We start from the raw sequence: 17,492 nt of genomic DNA, 5'->3' as shown, positions 1-17,492 counted from the left end.
AAACTGGTCATTTTGGGGAAGCGGCCCCATGATGCTGCATACCTAGGCAGAGTAGCTGTGTCTATGCAAACATGGTCTGTTCCTGAAGCCTTTCCCACAGCTGGTCAGTACGTGTGAGGGGGGAGCTCATTCAGCCCCTGTTTCCGCTTAGTATTTAAGAACACCTTAGTGTCCCTGTCTCTGCTGGCCTTAGATTTCTCGTCCTGTCCATTTCCTGACACTTCAGATGAGGTGGCCGAGTGGTTAAGGCGATGGACTGCTAATCTATTGTGCTTTGCACGCATGGGTTCGAATCCCAACCTCATCGGATGCATTTAGTCTTCACTCTTCCTTTGTAGACAATCATCTCCCCCTTTGGTACAATGACAGTTCAAACAATGTTGCTTCTTGCAAACAAAACCCTGCTCAGAAACTCCCTTGCTTTAAATAAAATGTCTAAGTCTCAGATTTCTAAAAAAAAATTCTCTAGTCCTGTATGTCTTAGTTTTATCTCAAAAGGTAACAGCCTCATAATCTCCCCCAAACACCCTGAGACCTCCCCAAATTATTAAAATACCCCAGTTCTCAGCAAGGCCATGACAGTGACCCACAGCTAGAGTGTCTAGGCTAAGCTGTTCTGAAGGAGGCAACTCAAACATTTTCTCCCTGCTTCACTTGGCAAGGTCTGACTGCGAAAACAAAATTCCCCAAACTGAAAATTTTCGGCTGAAAAACCAGTACTAGCTATTTGGGGACTTTGGTTTGAATGTATTATTATTATTCTCTTCTGATTTATGAATCAGTTTTGTCATCCAGGTGTGTTTCCAGCTGTTGATTTGTGGGGGAGAGATGCCAAGTCATGATGTCTCTTCCTCCCTTTCATAGTTTCTTCCAACTTTCTAGAAAGCTCCTTTGCTATGATGTGAGTCAAGCAATGTCCATTGTTGCTGTGTTATCTCGGCGAAGTCTGCATTGTACACGGTTCCTGGGATAGTCCTTGGGACTGTAGCCACCTTTAATAGGCCAGCAGTGAGTCTGGCTCCTCCCTTGTTGCACCTGATAGGCTGGTAGGGGGCATTTCCCAACTTCATAACATATGTCTGTAATGCACACAGAGCAAACTTCATAACTTCCCAAACCAATGTGAGCACATAGAATGCAAGAAGACATTAAGGTTCAACAGATGAACAGTTCAAGATTTTTAAAATGATACCTCACCAGGCAGACTTTGTTCAAAACGTATCATCACTATATGAGAGTGGTGAATATGGGGCCTCCAGAGTGCTGCTTTAAGCACAGGGTGCCACACCTGGGCTTCCATTGCAATGAGAACATACCCTTAGAATCCATCTCTCCCTGGATAAAGATGGCAGCATGGCTGGCCTGGGTCATCTGACTTGGGCTCATGTAGCTAGAACTGAGAGGCTAAAAACTGTGGTGCAGATATTTGTGTTCACACTGAAGCCTGGGTTCAGAAACCCTCACCCCTTGTGGGGTCTCAGAGGTTGGCTTTGAGTCCATATGTCTGCACTGTAATTTTATAGTCTTGCAGTCCAAGTCCCATAACCCTGAGTCAGCTGACCTGGGCTTTGAGACAGGTGACCTGGGTGTTTTAATCATAGTGTAGACATAACATTAGGATAGGTCTAGGAGTCCAGAAGCCTGGGAAGGAGTTTAGCAAGTGGAAATGGTAAAACCGCAGGGAAGTATTACCCTGGACTCATGGCAGTTCTCCATTAGTCTGTCTGCTTTTGAGGCAGGGATAATAACTGCCAGTGGTGCCCTGTTGAGTGGCTTTTGGGGCACCTGCTCTTGGCTGTTGTCAGAAGGACCTTTGGTCTAGCCCAGTGTGGGTTTTCTTATGGTTTAAATTACACACACAGGCACTGATAACAGAGTTACTAAACGTTTGGGAGTTAGGAGCTGGTAGGTCAGTGGTCCAGTCCCCTCATGGATGACCCCCTCCCTCTGGGACAGGGGCAAGTCTGAGCTCTCATGCCAAATGCTCATTGTGGCTGCCAGAATCTGTGGCCAGCTCATTTAGTTTATGCCGAAGGTTGAGTCCTGCTTTGTGCCCAGTGTCTGAGAATGAAAATCCTAAACCACCCTGTGAAATAATGAATGCAGCAGGATGTGCTGTTGTCCCTGCCCCAAAGCAGGCAGACGAATGGAGAAATGCCATTGAGTCCAGGGTAGCACTTCATTGCGGTTTTACCTTTTTTGCTTGCTAAACTCCCTCCCAACTTTGAGGGGGCCCAGAGCCCAGTATTGAGCCTGAGCTGAGACATCTACACTGCAAATTTACCACCCCACGGCCAAAGCCTTGGGAGCCTGAGCTGGAATGGGGCAGCCCTGGGTGTTTCATTGCAGCGTGGACATAGCGTAGTATTATGTCTGCACTGTCATAAACACACCCAAGTCACTATTCTCAAACCCTGGGTCAGTTGATTCAGGCTTGTGGGGCTTGTGCTGCAGGGTTATAAAATTACAGTGTAGACACTTGGGCTTGAACCCACCCTACAAGACCCCACAAAGGGTGAGGGTCTCCTAACCTGGGCTCCAGTCTGAGCCTAAATGTCTACTCTGCACTTTATAGCCTCACAACCTGAGCCCCAGGAGTCCAAGTCAGATGATCCAGGCCAGCCGGGCCACACTGCTTTTATTACGTTATAGATGCCCTCTCAGGGTATGTCTACATTGCAATGTAAGCCCAGGGTTAGCAGAAGTCATGTCAGCAGCCCCAACACATAAATATAAACCAAGAGGAAAAGACCCACCCCCCAAATAAGCTGGGCAGTGTCCTTCTCCCTACGGTTCATAAGTCCAGCAACCAAAAGTCCTTTAACATGAGCCATCCCCTCTCTGCACCCCACTCACAGCTGTTGTCCTTAGTCAGTGCAAGCCCAGAGGTGCCTCTGTAGAGTTCACCTGCCATCCTGGGTGGAAAGGGGGGAAAATAAGAAGGCACCATACTCATTATGTTGTCTAGGGACTAACTCATCCCTCCAGAGCCACCCTGTCCTAACACTGATCTAACCCCTAAATTTTAGTATTAGGACCCATGCGCCAGCCAATTTGGCTTTCAAACCCCTGCCCCCTGCCTAGCAAGTGCTATTGAACTGAGCGTGAGTCCCTCAGTCGGGGTCTGCCGAGCACAGTTGTGCTGCCCTCAATTCACACAACAAGGATAACAACGCTTTATTTCTCCTACCCCAATAACAAGGAGACTGGGAATCCAACACCAGGCAAAAGTGATCATTTCAGCAAGCAACCGAGCATATTTCCAGTATACTGTAAAATCCACATGCAGACTCATACACGAAACCTTGCAAGAAAATCTTCCTGAGGGAGTCTGAAGCACCTGCTGCTGGAGGGAAGGAGGGAGCTGTGGGTTGGGATTGAGAGGCACTGGGAATAGGAGGGGGCTCTGGGTCGGGATTGAGGAGCAGCGTGAGGAGGAGGGGCCTGTGGGTTGGGATTGAGGGGGCTGTGAGTAGGGACAGAGGAGAAAGGTGGAGAGGAGTAGGCTCTGGTTGGGAGTGAGAAGCAGCGTGCATAGGAGGGACTGAAGTTTTGGACTGCGGTGCACTGGGAAAAGAGGGGATATGGGTTTAGGCTGAAGAGCATCGTCATTTGGGGATCCAGCAGGAAAGGGGAAAGCAGCCGGTGATTCTAATTCCTAGGGATATTCTATGTGTTTGTATGTGTGTGTGTGTGTGTGTGCAGGGAAGGAACATGCTATATGCCCAGAGGCCTTTATTCCTCCAGGCTGCAAGGACAAAGGGGCTGTCAGGAAGTTGCCCCTTCAAACACACACAGAAAAAGGCCCTTCTGAGGAAAGGGAAAATCCTGACGAGAGAAAGTTATGTCAAAGAGGACTCCAGAAAGACAGTTTAAGATCTTGGGGAGTAGTTTATCACCTGACCAGGGACTTGAACCCTGGACCATCCAATTAAAAGTCTGATGCTCTGCCAACTGAGTTTGCCAGACTCACAAAGTAAAAGAGCAACTTGGTGTGGAGGAGAACTAGTCAAGAAAACAAGAGCAGGAAACAGTAGGGAAAACCTGCTGCTCTCTCTGGCCTGGTCAACACTACAAGTTTATATCTAATTTAGCAGCATAAAATCGCATTAACCCTGCACCCGTCCACACAACGAAGCCCTTTATATCGATATAAAGGGCTCTTAATACCGATATCTGTACCGACGAGGGGAGTAGTGCTGAAATCGGTATTTGCCATGTCGGATTAGGGTTAGTGTGGCCGCAATTCTGCGGCTTTGGCCCCCTTTGAGCTCTGCTTGCAGAGGCAATAAAGTCAGTGTTGTTTCAAATTCCTGCATTCTTTATTACTTCATCACATAAACAGGGGGATCACTGCCACAGTAGCCCAGGAAGGGTGGAGGACGAGGGAAGCTATGGGTGGGGTTATTGCAGGGGACCCCCCTGGAATGGCATGCAGCTCATCATTTCTGCGGGATGCCTGAGGCTCTCACCTAGAGTGGCTGTTTGACTCTCTTGTTCTTTAGTAGGCTTGCCTGATAGTCTAGACAGGACTGACTCTCCCTTTAGACAAAACTCAAAGAAGGGAATGACCTGGGGAGTCATTCCCATTTTTGTCCATGCGCCCCTGGCGAGCCTCACCGAGGCCGGCCAGCAGCATCCATGACAGCAGCAGACGGTTCAGTATAACTGGTAACTGTCATTGTCAACTTGCAAAGCAGCAGACGGGACGGTATGGCTGGTAACCATCTGTCATGGTATAATCCCCACTGTGAACCTTAGCGTCCAAAAGATGGGGTACCAGCATGAATTCCTCTAAGCTCAATTACCAGCTTAGAACCTGTAGCGCGGCCACCAACCAGGAATTCCAGTGCCTGGTACACTCTGGTCCCCACAAAACCTTGCCCGGGGACCCCCAAGACCCAGTCCCTCTGGATCTTAACACAAGGAAAGTAAACCCTTTCTCTCACCGTTGCCTCTCCCAGGCTTCCCCTCCCTGGGTTACCCTGGAAGATCACTGTGATTCAAAATCCTTGAATCACAAAACAGAGAGGACAATTCACCGTCCTCCCTCCTTCTCTTTCCCCCTCCCAGACTCTTCCTGAGAGAAAGTAATCCTGGCACAGAGAGAAATCAGCCACTCTCTCCCTTTTCCCTCCTTTCTCCCCACCAATTCCATGGTGAATCCAGACCCAGTCCCCTGGGGTCTCACACCAGAATAAAAAACAATCAGGTTCTTAAACAAGAAAAGCTTTTAATTAAAGAAAGAAAAAACAGTAAAAATTATCTTTGTAAATTTAAAAAAATGAAATAGGTGCAGGGTCTTTCAGCTGTAGACACTGGGAACACCCTCCCAGCCTAAGTATACAAGTACAAATTAAAACCTTTTCAGCAAAATACCATTTGAACTCCTTCCAACCAAATACACATTTGCAAATAAAGAAAACAAACATAAGCCTAACTTGCTTTATCTATCTAGTACTCACTACTTGGAATCTATAAGAACCGGTATCAGGGAGATTGGAGAGAAACCTGGTTGCACGTCGGGTCCCTCTGAGCCCCCAGAGTGAACAACAACCAAAACTAACAGCACAGCCCAAAAACTTCCCTCCCTCAAGATTTGAAAGTATCCTGTCCTCTGATTGGTCCTCTGGTCAGGTGACAGCCAGGCTCACTGTTCTTGTTAACCCTTTCCAGGCAAAAGAGATATGAAGCACTTCTGTGCTATTAACTTTTCTTCTCTGTTTATGACATCATCTTTGCTAACTTGAAAAGGCAAGGGGATGCTGCTGTGTAGCGCTGCAGTACCGCGTCTGTCAGCACCATCCAGTAGTCATACGGTGACAGTGAAAAAAGGCTGAATGGGCTCCATGGTTGCCGTGCTATGGCGTCTGCCCAGGCAATACAGGGAAAAGGGCGCGAAATGATGGTCTGCCATTGCTTTCACGGAGGAAGGACTGAGTGACGACATGTACCCAGAATCACCCACGACACTGTTTTTGCCCCATCAGGCATTGGGACCTCAACCCAGATTTCCAATGGGTGGGAGAGACTGCAGAAACTATGGGATAGCTATGGGATAACTACCCACAATGCAACGCTCCGGAAATTGACACTAGCCTCGGTATATGGACGCACACCTCCCAACTAATGTGCTTAGTGGGGCCGCGTGCACTCGACTTTATACAATCTGTTTCCAAAAACAGGTTTCTGTAAAATCAGAATAATCCCCTAGTGTAGACATACCTCGTGATTAACATCTTTGGTGGCTAATTGAACGGCTGATGGTTCAAACCCAAGTGAAGACGGAGGTGGTTTTTTTTAGTGATGAGAATCCAGTTCATTTTATGGGCCGAAAATCTCCTCAATGCTGCTCTAGCCTCATTGGGCAACCATAAGTGACACTGCCACCAGATGCATTGGTGGTATAGTGGTGAGTATAGCTGCCTTCATAATAGTCGACTGGGGTTTGATTCCCAGCCAGTGCAGTGATGTGGTGTTTTCCCTGCTGGGAATTAGTTTAATTTCAGTCCTATTGTATCAGTTTAGCAATGGAATGAGAGAATCAATGTTCTGCAGGTCATTCAACACACAATGAAGGAAGAAAGGGGTGGGACTATACAATGAGCAGGTGGAGTTATCCTGGTATTACAATGTTTGGTTTATTTTTTTAAAAAAACTTCCTTTACTTTCCTCTCCCTTTTAGACTCAGAGCCTTTAAGGTCAGAAAGGACCAATGTGATCATCTAGTCCGACCTGCTGCACCTTACAGGCCAAAAGACCCCCCTCCCCTCCTGTAATAGCCCCGGGAGGGGAGGCAGCTCTGTGCACTGCCCCTACCCCCGGCAGAACATGGACGACCTCTGCCCCCTTCCCCTAATGGGTGTGCAGACATGTGCCAGCAGCACTAAGGTGGCTCCCTGCCCACTCTGCCTCCATCCCTCTGTGTCACTCCCAGAAATGGCCGGCATGTCCCAGCATCCTCTGGGTTGGGGGGAGTGTCTCCATTCACTACCCCAGCCTCGAGTACCAACTCCACAGCTCCCATTGGCCAGGAACTGCAGCCAATGGGAGCTCTGGGGGCAGCGCTTGCAGGCAGCAGCACACAGAGACCCCCTGGCACGGCCCACCTAGGACCTGCTCCCCAGGGTTGTGTGTACCAGTCACTTTGGGAGCTGCAGTGCCCGGGGTAAGCGCGACCCCTCCTGCACCCCAGCCCGCTCCCCCAGCACAGAGCCTGCATCCCACACCCAAATTTCCTCCCAGAGCTTTGCTTGTTTTCCTTTCACCCAGAACCATCCTTCTCCTGGGATGCAAGTAGCCATCCCTGGGAAGCCAAGAGGTAGGCACAGGATTCTACCTCCCAGCAGCCAACCGCACCTCCCCAGGCTTTTCAGGCTTTGCGGAACAAATGGGCTTAGCTTCTGCCCTGCCTTCCTCAGCTCGACTTTCCACTTTTGCCCCATTCCTGCCTCACTCCCTCCTTTGGCAAGTCACACAAAGGAAGCCAGGAGGAAGAGCCGGCCGCCATAGACCAACGTCCAAGGGCAGAGGAGACCAAGCCACAAGGCTTCAAAAGGTGACTGGCCAAGGTCCTCTAGCTTTCACCTGCTGATGCTAAGGCTTTTTCCCAGCTCATTTCACCACCCTCTATCCTGCAAGGGTTGGGCTTATTGCAGCTGTTACCCAAAATTGGGCCAGCTAGTAAGCGTAGGAAGGACAAATGACCCACCAGAGTTTGGCAGAAAGCAGCTGGTTTATTATACTGACAGCTAAGTTCAAAAGAAGAAGCGGGGGTGTCACACTCACACTTGCATACTCATGCTCCCAGGACAGGTACAGCACTGGAGATGTCAGGATTCTGCAAGCTAAGTGTCCCACAGTGTAGCTATGGATGGTGTGATGTAGGTAAGTCTTCCTGAGGCACAATGAAATACAATGCAGAGAACCACTGGCCATGCGGTCCGGGCAAAGGGCATTCACTGGAGATACAAGCTTGTGAGTGACTCCTGAGCACGTGGCCCCTTCTCCTTTTAAGGACCTGCACCTAATAGCTTGCGACTAGAGATGACTTGGCTGCATCTGGTTGGTCACGCTCCACTTTGGGCAGTGTCCATGCTCTGGGTATGTGAGTGCTGCCTAATTAGAGTCTCAGACACCTTGTCTACCTGGAAGCTCTTCTGCTCTTCTAGCTGTTCAACCAGCCCATTCATCCCACAAGCAGTCCAGGAGGGGGAGAGGGAAAACCACTTCACAAGTATTCAGAGAGGGAGAGGAGAGAGGGAAGTATAACACACTTATTGAGCATACAGGTTATACATTGCATAGAAATCACTGCTGCTCCTACAACAGCAGGGACAGGCCAGTAGGAGCTGGGGAAAGGAAGCCATCATGTTTCTGCCTGGTTTTAAACCAGGGACCTTTTGCATGTTAAGCAAACATGATAACACTACACTACAGAAACTCTGTTGCAGTGTTCTGCCCCTCCCTTCATAAGAATGGCCATACTGGGTCAGACCAAAGGTCCATCCAACCCCATATCCTATCTGCCAACAGTGGCCAATGCCAGGTGCCCCAGAGGGACTGAACCTAACAGGTAACGATCAAGTGACCTCTCTCCTACCATCCATCTCCACCTTCTGACAAACAGAGGCTAGGGATACCATTCCTTACCCATCCTGGCTAATAACCATTCATGGACTTAACCTCCATTAATTTATCTGCAAAAAGAACAAGGAGTAATTGTGGCACCTTAGAGACTAAGAAATGTATTTGAGCATAAGATTTCATGGGCTAAAACCCACTTCATCGGATGCATGCAGTGGAAAATACAGCAGGAAGATATAGCTATAGATACACACACACACACAGAGAACATGAAAAAATGAGTGTTGCCATACACACTATAACAAGAGTGAACAGTTAAGGTGAGCTATTATCAGCAGGAGAAAAAAACCTTCTGCTGTGATAATCAGGATGGCCTATTTCCAACAGTTGACAGGAAGATGTGAGTAACAGTAGGGGGACAAATAAACATGGGGAAATAGTTTTACTTTGTGTAATAACCCATCCACTCCCAGGCTTTATTCAAGCCTAATTTAATGGTGTCCAGTTTGCAAATTAATTCCAATTCAGCAGTTTCTCATGGGAGTCTGTTGTTGAAGGGTTTTTGTTGTAATATTGCGACTTTTAGGTCTGTAATCAAGTGACCCGGAAGATTGAAGTGTTCTCAGACTGATTTTTAAATGTTATAATTCTTGATGTCTGATTTGTGTCCTTTTATGCTTTTATGTAGGGACTGTCTGGTTTGGCCAATGTACATGGCAAAGAGGCATTGCTGGCACATGACGGCATATATCCCATTGGTAGATATGCAGGTGAATGAACCTCTGATAGAGTGGCTGATGTGATTAGGTCCTATGATGGTGTCCCCTGAATAGATATGTGGACAGAGTTGGCAATGGGCTTTGTTGCAAGGTTAGGTTCCTGGGTTAGTGTTTATGTTGTTTGGTTGCTGGTAAGTATTTGCTTGAGGTTAGGGGGCTGTCTGTAAGCAAGGACTGTCCTTTCTCCCAAGATCTGTGACAGTGAGGGATCATCCTTCACGATAGATTGTTGATCCTTGATGATGCACTGGAGAGGTTTTAGTTGGGGGGCTGAAGGTCACAGCTAGTGAGGTTGTATTACTTTCTTCATTGGACTTGTCCTGTAGTAGGTGACTTCTGGGTACTCTTCTGGGTCTGTCTATCTGTTTCTTCACTTCAGCAGGTGGGTAGTGTACTTGTAAGAATGCTTGATAGAGATCTTGTAGGTGTTTGTCTCTGTCTGAGGAGTTGGAGCAAATGTGGTTGTATCTTAGAGCTTGGCTGTAGACAATGGATTGTGTGATGTGGTCTGGGTGAAAGCTGGAGGCACGTAGGTAAGTATAGCGGTCAGTATGTTTCCAGTATAGGATGGTGTTTATGTGACCATTGCTTATTAGCACAGTTGTGTCCAGGAAGTGGATCTCTTGTGTGGACTGGTCCAGGCTGACATTGTAGGTGGGATGGAAATTGTTGAAATCATGGTAGAATTCCTCAAGGGTTTTCTTTTCCATGAGTCCAGAAGATGAAGATGTCATCAGTGTAGGGCAAGTAGAGTGGGGGCATAAGGGGATGAGAGCTGAGGAAGCGTTGTTCTAAGTCAGCCATAAAAATGTTGGCATGCTATGTGGCAATGCGAGTACCCATAGCAGTGCTGCTGACTTGAAGGTATACATTGTCCCCAAATGTGAAATAGTTGTGGGTGAGGACAAAGTCACAAAGTTCAGCCACCAGGATAGCCGTGATATTATCGAGGATACTGTTCCTGACAGCTTGTAGTCCATCTTTATGTGGAATGTTGGTGTAGAGGGCTTCTACCTCCATACTGGCCAGGATGGTGTTTTCTGGAAGATCACCAATGGATTGTAGTTTCCTCAGGAAGTCAGTGGCATCTCGAAGATAGCTGGGAGTGCTGGTAGCATAGGGCCTGAGGAGGGAGTCTACACAGCCAGACTATCCTGCTGTCAGGGTGCCGTTGCCTGAAATGATGGGGCATCCAGGATTTCCAGGTTTATGGATCTTGGATAGCAGACAGAATAACCCTGCTGCTTTTTTAGCCTGCTGCTTCTCTGTCTGGGTTGTTTTTGTCAGACCTGGCACACAAAAATGGCATCACTGTGAGCGCCCACAAAGGCAGGATGAATTTTGGCTGCCTTGCTCAGCTTGACTTGCATCCTCACCCCATTCCTGCCTTAGATCCTGGCTCACCTTGTGGCTGAAGATGGTCCATTGTCTCAAGCGGTGCCTGAGCCTGACACAGTGCCCCTGGGCAGCCTTTGCTCTGCACATGCCGACCATGCACATTTGCAAATACTTTAAAGTGCCTGTCAGTAAGTTCTGGGGACAGTTGCTCACCTTCAGAGGAAGCTCCCTAAAATTGGCCTGTCTCACCCAGTAGTACATTGACCTCTGTTCAGATTGAGCCAAAGAGGGCGGGGGGGCTAGCTGCTGTGGCCGCAGCTGCTGAGAGGGCAGCCACTGTTGCGGATGAAGCCATCCTGCAAGAACCTTCCACCAAGCCACTCACTGAAAATCGTGTAGGGTGTAAGGTGAGAGTAGAACACTAGAAGAGGGGGCCTCCCCCTTCCCTCATCATTGGCCATCAAAGACCCGGTGCTGCACCCAGTGGGGTAAAAATAATACAACCATATCGGAAGAGTCAGTTGCATTCTTTTTGGTTGCCCCACCATTTCCCTTGGGCCTGACCTGCCTTCCAGCTCAGCCACCACTGAGAGAGCCGTACAAGGCTTCAAAGCCCACCAAACCCAAGCCCCCTTCTAATACGGCAGAAAAGCCACATGTCTCCTAACTAGGCAGGGATGTCCTATTACCCCACAGGAAGTGGAAGGCCCTCGTGTTCGGTCTCAGCAGCACACATGGGGCAGGGGGAAACACATGGCTGAGGAAATTCCCCACAGCCAAAAGATAGGTCTTGAGCATCACAACTTTGTAGGCTAATGACAAGGTCCACTTATGCCATTGGCTGAGCCTTTCCTCACAGGCCAGCAACCGCTTCTCCCAGTTCGCGTACCCCACCTCGTCCCCAGCCAAACGCTAGAAGGCCCAGCTCATCAGCCTGCCCACTCTTGCAGCCCTCCTCTTCCGCCCTGACTGATAGGGAGGAGTATTGAGCCTCCCTCCCTTAGGCCCTTCAGCATTCCTGTGGACACCAACACCGCACAAGTGACTTTGGGCCATTAGGTCAGCCAATAGGGCTGCCTCCTAGGCCAGGCTGCAGCCCAGCTTCAGGACTCAGAGGAAATGCAGCTCGCATCCCTACCTACAGGACTCCAGGCACAGCCAGACTTCTGGATCAAACATCTCCTCTTGTGCTCAAGTCACAACAGCTGGCGGGCAAAAGACAGACTTTCATGGCCTTTGAGAAAGCAAGACAGAGCCTTGGAAGATCCAGTAGGGTTAAGTGCCACAGGAATTGCTCTCAGATCCCACTGAGACTTCAACTCATATGTGCAGGATTCAAAGTCCTGACTGCTGGCCCTTACACCATGGGACCAATAAGGAACACTCAGACCTCTGCTGAGTTCTGGTAAGGATGACCCTGTGTAGGCAACCCTGCATTTGCTCACCAAGTTGTTCTGCAGCAGTTTGCTGCAGCTCCCAGAGGCCTTTCTTAAACCAGACTGAGAGACCAGTAGGCATGTGAGGAAGTTGCCCCTTCAGTCCTAGGCAATACATGGCCTTTACTAGGAAAGGAGAAGCTGAAGTCAAGGAGAGTCCTCAAGAGATACCTTCTGAAGATCTTGGAGGATATTACAGGGAAAACTGTCTTTTTCATTTACCAGTGACTTGAAGCCTAGACCCTAGATTAAAAGCCTGATGCTCTACCAACTGAACTAGCCAGGCTCACATGGACAAATGGCAAATTTCATGCAGAAGAGAAATTAGTCATGAAAATGAGGGCAGGAAACAATACAGAAAACTTGCTACTCTTGCTTTCTTAGCAGTCCTAGCCCCAGCCTGCTCCTCCATCTGGCGCCCTGAGGCCTTATTCTTTCTTTAGTTAAATATCAAATCCAGGAGAAAACACAGTTATACAGAAATGTCATTGGAAATACAAAAATTAAAAAGGAAAATGCAATTCCCATCACTTTAGCGTATCTAGGCCATTCCTGTATCGAGAGGACCTGCTAAGGTCCCTGTGTGCTTATGAGAAACCTGGAGGAACTCATACCACAGCCTGAACATGAAACTCAACTGCTTCCAGGTGCCGCAGTAAAACCCTTTCCCTGCTGTGACTTTGAACTCCATAGGATTTTATGAAAATATGATAATGAGTGTGAATATAAAGTAACTGAAATATGCTTCATGCAAAAGGTCTCTTGTAAGGTATCATTACAAAGCTTATAATCTACTGTGTGTGTTCATCCTATTTGTATGAACCGATCATTCCTGTATCTGAAACTAGAAATATGAAATATAACTCTGAGGTCCTATTGTAATGAGGCAAAGTGTGGGCCATTAATAGTGGTTTGGACTCTTGATGGCTCCCATTAACCAGAACAATTGACTGGAGATGGCTGTGTCCTGCACCATCTGTGAGTCAGGCCAGGAAGAATGAAGGCTTGGGGTCTCCCAGGACATGTGACCATGTCACCTGGTACAGGAATCCATCTTAAACCTGGGCCTTTTCCCCAGGAGAGAGACAAAAGTTTCCTGCCTCGTAGCAAAGCTGTATAAGGGGATGGAACAGGAGAAAGGTGGGTGCAGTCATGAGACGTCCCCTAGCTACCTTGAGCTGGAACAAAGACTATACAAGGTGAAAAGATTGGGCCCAGACAAGAAATAAGTCTAGTCTGCGAAAGAAAAGTATTGGAAGATCTCTGAGGGTGAGACTTGATCTGTATTGAGTTTCATACTGTATTAGGCTTGGACTTACATGTTTTTGTTTTATTTTGCTCTATGGAGAATACAAATAGCACAGAGAAGGAAAAGATAATGCCATAGAAAAGTCTCTGTGTGTGTGTTAGATGGCTGGAGGGTGTCTAGAAACCACTCTCCTCTAGTTTCTTTTTTCTGATTTCCTTTGGAGAATCTGAAGCGGGGAGCAAACACCATTGCTATCTCTGAGGCTTAAACTTATGACCTTCAGATTATGAGACTGACACACTGTCAACTGCACTAAGAAGACTTGGTAAAGCTTTAGGCTCCGTGCATATAGGACCCTCCTACATCGGTGACTTTGGCAGGGAAGGAGCCAGGGGTCTCCTGGAAGAAGCAGGGAGCTCTGGTGCCCACAGACCTGTCCTGGCAGCTTTCTCAGCAGCAGAGAAATCAATTTGCCCTGCCAGTGAACAATCTCCTGGAACTAATGGCAGCACAGGGGGGATGTTTCCAAGCTGTGCACCTACTGCCACATTTTGGAACTTACTCTCCTTTTCCTAGCAGGGCACTTTCCACGGGAATTAGGCAAAGCAAACTACACAGGTAAGAGGAAGAAGCTGGGGAAGGTACATGGGGAACAGAATCCAGGGCTCCAGATAAGGCCTGAATTTATAATCCCAGCAGCTTGCCCTTCTGCACTAACCAATTGCACCATTGCAGATGCTGTTTAGATCGATTTGGGAAGCAGGCAGTTCCCAGTCTCTGTGGTTCATACCTTTGCCTGGTAATTGAAAAGCAGCTGGTTCAAACCTAATTCAAGATGCGGCTTTTCAGTGATGAGACTCCAGTACGTTTTAACAGGAAGAAAATCTCCTCTATTCTGGTTTAGCCCCATTTGACTCCTTCTGCCCATCTTCTCCGCGCCCCCCAGTCTCTTTCCTTCCCCACTGGGGCCATGCAGAGAGGAGCCGCAGTCAGTCTCTGTCACAGAGTCTGTATCCTACAAACGGAGGGAGGGGTCACTCTAAAACATTGATAACGGGGAGGGGAGGGGTGTGCGTGGTTAGGAGGAGAAAGGATGGAGACCTAACAGTAGGGCCCAGAAAGATTCCTCCAAACAGGGGAGATCCCCTGCTGCCCCCCATCTGCGGGAAGAACAACTGTGTGTGGGGGGTCTCCACATTCTGTTCCCACCCCAAGAGCCAACTGTGGCAATGGGAGCTGCAGGGCTGGAGTCTGTGGGCAGCAGTGCTCAGAGATGCCCCCAGCCCTCCCACTTAGGGGCTGCTGCCAGAGGGGGGTGCAGGTTTCTTTCGAGATCTGCCCGAGGTAAATGCTGCACCCTTCATCCTCTTCTGTACTCTCAACCCCCTGCCCCAACCCAGACCCCACACCTGCACCCAAACTCCTTCCAGGACCCTGCTCCTTGCACACTCTCCTGCACCTCAACCCCCTGACTGAGCCCAGACCCTGAATCCAAACTCTTTTCCAGATCCCAGCCCCTCTCCCTCCCACACCCAAAATCCCTCCCAGAGCCTTAGGCAAGTGTGGAGAGGGGGGGCAGGACTTGGTCCCATTCTGGGCACCACCAAAAATTATACAAACCTGCCGCCTCTGTCCAGCCCAACCTTCTGCTGATACACCTCAGCCCACACCCGTGCAGGGTTTGAAGCTTCCATTGCTTAAATTCCAGGACACTGAGGGATTTCAGCTCCACTTTGCCCAGAAGGAATCTTCACCCCACTAACAACCAGGTTCTTGTCCATGGGATCACTGTTAGGGGGACTGGGTCCCTCGGTGTCTTTTCTCTCTCTATGACAGGCCAGGGTGCAATAACTGGGGCATCAGAGCACCCAGGACCTTCTGTGGGGCTGCCATTCCCCTTCCCCTTCTCTAGTCTCATCTGTCATTGACTCCAGCCTTTTCTCTATATCCATCGTCAGCACCTCCCAAGCAAGCTGCACTCACCTCAAAAAGACATAAAGTCCTGTGGCACCTTATAGACTAACAGACGTATTGGAGCATAAGCTTTCGCAGGTGAATACCTGCTTCGTCAGATGAACGTGGCGGAAATTTGCAGGAGCAGCTATAAATATGCAGGTAAGAATCAGTCTAGAGATAAGGAGGTTAGTTCAATCAGGGAGGATGAGGCCCTCTTCTAGCAGCTGAGGTGTGAACGCCAAGGGAGGAGAAATTGCTTTTGTAGTTGGCTCGCCAGGCACAGAATTCCCACTGCATTCATCCGATGATGTGGGGATTCACCCCTCAAAGCTTATGCTCCTGTACATCTGTTAGTCTATAAGGTGCCATAGGACTCTCGCTTTTTAAAAATCCTGGTTAACGCAGCTACCCCTGTGATACTCAAAAAGACAGTGTCCCCTGTTGGGTGTACATCACTGACCTCTCTCCTTTCAAAGCACTGACTGCCCCTCTGTTTCCTTGCCTCTCAGTCAGAGCAGATGGGACCTTTCCCTCCAGTGCTGGAGGATTCGCCCTTCTCATCTACCCTTGTCCCAAGCAGCACAGTGAGAGGGAATCTTAAATGTACCAAGGTGACTTTGGAGCAGAAACCCCCCAGACCTTCCATGCAATTGGCACTTGACCCTCACTGAGCAGGACTGAAACTGGTGGGCCACATCCCCTCTGGGCATGAGCAAAGCATCAAGGTGAAAAAATGAACCTGGATATGCTGGGGAGTGAACCCAGGGTCTCATACATGCAAAGCATGTGCTCTACCACTAAGCTACATCCCCAGGTGGGCTGTGTTTGCTGTGGGTTATACTCATAGCCTTCCTGTCCTCACTGCATCCAGTGACCTATCAGCTTCACAAGAAGCCCATTCCCCTCTCTGAGGAACAGGCCTGCTCTCCTGGAGCTTACTTGTTCATAGGAGTTACTTTGCAGCAGGGCAAGATTCTATGTGTAGGGCAGAGAGAGTTTGTGCCCTGGACTCAGTGGGCAGAGATACAGTCAGCCCTCTCCCCTGCATTGGGTGGTGGGGGTGCTGCAATCCCCTGCTGTAAGGTCATTGTGGGGTATGCTGTGAGCAGCTCAACACCTCACCCTGGTGGCAGAAGTGGGGTGGGGAGTTCTAGGTGTTTCCACCTGCCTGTGAAGTCCAGCTTTCCCCAGCACATTCATTGCGGTGCAATTGGGTCACTGTTTCCATGGCTGAACAGCAAAGAATCACTCCCAGTTTCCCTTCTAGCCGCAGCAGGATTAGCCTGTGTCAGTGGTTAATGAGGTGGATCTGGTTGTAGATTGTTATTCATTCCCCACCTTGACAATTCACACAGTCCCTTTCCTAATCAAATCCCCAACACCTCAGTGATCCTGGTAGCAGGGGTTGGGTCCTGAGACTTTGAGGGTCCTTTTTTCCCTTCACCTGGAGTGAACTCAGCTTTTCCCCCATCCCAGACAATCCATTAAATAACAACAGGGGCATAAAGAAAGAGGGGAGGGAACATCTCACTGCCAGGGCTGGATGTGCCCAGGGCCCCAACTCATCCATTGTCTCCATGGAATTTGGCCCCCTGCTTTGCACAAGGGACAGAGAAAGATCTTGCTGTTCCTGTGGCTGTGCAAGGAAAATTGTGCTTCTGTATGAAAGAGAGGAGGGAAATGGCCCCATGATGGGATAATATCCTCAGGATTAAGACCTAAGGACTCAGGCTGAGAACTGATAGAACTCCACTCATCTGGGATTTAACAAATTGTCTTCCATGGAGCAGGGCCAGATCCAGCATTTTTGAAACCCCAGGAGAAAAAAAAAATAAAAAAGCTGCAATCAGCAGCAGCTCTATCTCTGCCACTTTTGGCAGTGAGTCTTTCCCTCCAAGGGGGACTGAGAGGAACCAATAGCCACAGAAGCCTCCCCATTCCATTGGCTGCCCCTAGTGCCTGGAGCCAGCACTGCCATAGAGACACTGGGAAAATGGAGAAATCAGGAAACAGCCACAGATTTATTTACATTGCAAGTGAAAAATAACTGAAGCATTTTTTTAATTGAAGTCACTTTTCCCTGACTGGGAATTGAACCCAGGCCTTGGCAGTGAAAGGGCCAAATCCTAACCACTAGACCACCAGGGA

General features: G+C 48.8%; 2 non-coding genes across 2 annotated transcripts; one reads left to right on the top strand and one right to left on the bottom strand.

Moving 5' to 3' along the window:
• The first annotated feature begins 225 nt into the window (after positions 1-225).
• TRNAS-GCU (transfer RNA serine (anticodon GCU)) lies at positions 226-307 on the top strand. The gene has a single exon. It is a non-coding gene; the product is annotated as a tRNA-Ser (tRNA).
• Positions 308-17,420: 17,113 nt separating this feature from the next.
• On the bottom strand, positions 17,421-17,492 carry TRNAE-UUC (transfer RNA glutamic acid (anticodon UUC)). Its single transcript has one exon. It is a non-coding gene; the product is annotated as a tRNA-Glu (tRNA).

Source organism: Gopherus flavomarginatus, chromosome 17, assembly GCF_025201925.1.
Source record: "Gopherus flavomarginatus isolate rGopFla2 chromosome 17, rGopFla2.mat.asm, whole genome shotgun sequence".
Lineage (NCBI taxonomy): Eukaryota > Metazoa > Chordata > Testudines > Testudinidae > Gopherus > Gopherus flavomarginatus.
This window is presented reverse-complemented; position numbering and strand designations above follow the sequence as displayed.